This window comes from Taudactylus pleione, unplaced genomic scaffold, assembly GCF_031769625.1.
Source record: "Taudactylus pleione unplaced genomic scaffold, aTauple2 ptg000478l, whole genome shotgun sequence".
NCBI lineage: Eukaryota > Metazoa > Chordata > Amphibia > Anura > Myobatrachidae > Taudactylus > Taudactylus pleione.
The window spans coordinates 2,419,070-2,422,265 of NW_028284880.1; the positions used below are offsets into that span (position 1 = coordinate 2,419,070).

Sequence of the window (3,196 nt, forward strand, 5' to 3'; positions counted from 1 at the left end):
ATATTTGGTGATTATGATAAATACGAAGTTAAGAAATCAAAGCATTGGGGCATGCTGGGAAGTGTAGTCCAGTACATCTCATTTTTTTTTTAATAAAATAGTCTTGGACTGCAGTTCCCAGCAGCAGACGGCTTACAGAGACAACATCACTAGGTGCAAGTGAAGCTCTGACTACAATAATAGGGTACACACTGGCTAATGCAGCCAATCACAACTATCAGTGAAAAAGAGATGGAGGAATCCCACATACATTTATGTTTACAATGACAGCTTGTACCACACCAACGAGTGATCACATCCAGACACACGGGACATCTGGTTATTCTACAGTGGAGGCACTCAGCTGTAGCTCCGCCCACTGCTTCATGCTATTGGCTACATATACCACCAATCAGATGTCCCTCCCTGTGATGTCACCAGTCTCAAGCGGGATTTCTAGTAATTATTTCTCATAAGTGTCTGACTACTCCAGATGCATGTGTACAACCTCTCCCTATACAATAAGCAACATGTAGGGGCTCAGTGAAGGTGGCAGTGAATGTGTGTAAGTGTCTCATCTGTGGAGTCGGAGCATAAAAGAACAGCTGTCCTGCCTCATAGTCCAGATATATCCCACCGTTATTACAAGGAGAGTTAGTCAACTGGATCTGTTTCCTGTCATGTATCAGTGAATACTGGTCACACAACCCCTTACACACAGCCCAGGACTTGTCATTATAACCAATGTGTGACTGATCCCCTCTCCTGTCTATACTGGGATAGCACATCCCTACACTCCACCACCCTGACTCACTGACAGTCACATCCAAGTAATGTCGCCCTGAGGAAAAGCTGGTGGTGCTTAGTACCTGGTTATAATGCTGAAATCTCTCTGGTGTTTCTGGATGGTTCTGGCTATCATTTGACCAGTATGCACAGTTTATTTGCAGTATAGATATATATATATATATATATTATTAGCAACTGTGTTTGTATCCAGTCTTATAACTGTAGGTCGGTGCACATAGAGCCCTGTTTTTATACCAGTTATAAAATCAGATATTGTTTTACCCGCTGTGTTTACACCTAGTGCTATGTCGGTAGGCTCTGGAACATTGTTTCCTTTCATTACAGCTGTGATTACATCAGATTCTGTATTACATGCTGGGATTACATCCTGAGGTCTGTCAGTAGATTTCTGCACATAGATTCCTTTCTTTATACCGGTTATTATATCATATAATGTGTGTAATGTCTCTGAGACGTGACCCACATCCAGCTCTCCTACACCAGGGACCTGGTTATCATGTCTCTCTCTGTCCTCACCATCACACCAGTCACCTGTGTCTGGTTTCTGTAAGACAGTCAGTGGATCAGACACGTTACACAGCTCCTCAATGTGATGCATCTTCCTGGACAGCTCGTCCTTCTTTATTTCCAGCTGCTGGATCAGATTAGAAGCTGAGAGTGAAACGCTCTCTTCCTGTCTGGAGACCTCACTCAGGACTCTCTTTTCCAGGTCTTTCAGCTGTCTTCTGATGTCTCTAAACAGGACATTGACTGTCTCTGTCACACCAGCTGCTTTTTCCTGATCATCTTTCCTGTGCTCCTCCAGACACTGGACTCTTTTCTCAGTCTCCTCTCTCTTTATTGTCAGTTTCTGCTGAACATTTCTAATTTTCTTCTTTATCTTCTCAGAGGCCTCATCCAGCAACTCCACCTGGTGTCCCCGATGTTCTCCGGCCAAACTGCAGGACACAAAGATACAGGCAGTGTCCTCAGTGCAGTAATACTCCAGGATCTTCTTATGGACAGAGCATTTCCTGGACCCCAGGGCAGTGGATGGATCAGATAAGACATGATCTGCTGACTTGCTGTGTACTCTCAGGTGTCTATCACACAGATAAGCCTCACAGTGCAGACAGGATTTAGCAGCAGGTCAAGGAGAGTGAATACAGTAAGTGCAGAAGATTCGAGTGTTCTCCTGATCTGGCAGAGTAGACAGCAAACTCCCCACTATGTTACACAGAGGAATGTTCTGTATCAGTACAGGACGCTCCTTACATTCTGCTCTGCATTCAGGACAGGAATACTCCAGACCCCTCCTGTGTATCCAGCACTTGATGAATACAGACCCGGCAGAAGTTGTGTCCACAGCTCAGGGTTCCTGGGTCTGTATAAAGGCTCAGGTAGATGGAACAGTCCAGCTCCTTTCTCAGGTCAGCAGATGCCATCGCTGGCAGAAGAGCAGTAAAAGTCTGTGAGCTTAGAAACCTCAGAGGGAGCTGATTTTGCATAGATTACATCTATGAGCTCAGTTCTACTAATGGACAGGGCAATACATTTAGGAAATATACACTCACTGTGCAATCAGGGTAATTTAATCTGCACAGCACCAGTTACTTTGACTGCAATCAGCGGTTTGAATTTTATTAACCCTATCTCTGCTGAGTCTTTTTTTTTTACACACCTGTAAAAATGAAAAATTGCTATTTTAAGCTAAAAATGTCAGACACCTTCAGAACCCCTTGCACACTCCTCTAGTGCAGGCTTGCCTACCCTCCCGATTTGGTGGGGAGCCTCACGAATATTGGGTGCCGCTCCCGATCCCCCCGGAGAGGCAGGCAAGCCTCCCGGCTTCTCCCCAGACTGCTACTAGAAACCCTTGCAGTGGGGGGGGGGTTCCGATGACGCTATTGCTCTGCCCCCTGCTTCACAATGCCTTTATTTTCGGCATTGTGAAGAGCTGGTGGGGCCACGATGACGCGATCGTGCGATCACGCCCTAACCCTGTCCCCAAAGCGGCCTCATAACCCGGTCACGCCCCCTGCTGTATGCAGGCACTCAGCTCCCTCCTGGAAGGAGGGAGCTGAATGTTGGCAAGTATGGTCTAATGACTAATTAGGCAATTGAAAGTGTTGCAATTTTGGAAGTCAAAAGGCCACACCAGAATATTTGGAGGCACCTGCAGGTGGTCTGAGTGGAACCACTACAGGGAGACGGACTTCTCAGTGGCCTCAATCCTTGTAGTGAGTCCCCGCCTTGTTGAACATCCTGTTTTCCTGCAGGGTTACACTGCCAAAGTCGCAGTTATAGATGGTCTCTAAAGAGAAGTGACCACGGTGAGATTGTTTTGTCATTTCTTGTGACGTATGTTAGCTGTTGGGCTCCCCAGGGCTCCTACTTCCCCCAGATCTTTGCCAATAGTTAGGGAACC

General features: G+C 46.3%; 1 pseudogene; it reads right to left on the reverse strand.

Annotated features, from left to right (window-relative positions):
• Window positions 1-449: 449 nt before the first annotated feature.
• On the reverse strand, window positions 450-2,213 carry LOC148503027 (E3 ubiquitin/ISG15 ligase TRIM25-like; annotated as a pseudogene).
• Window positions 2,214-3,196: the final 983 nt, after the last annotated feature.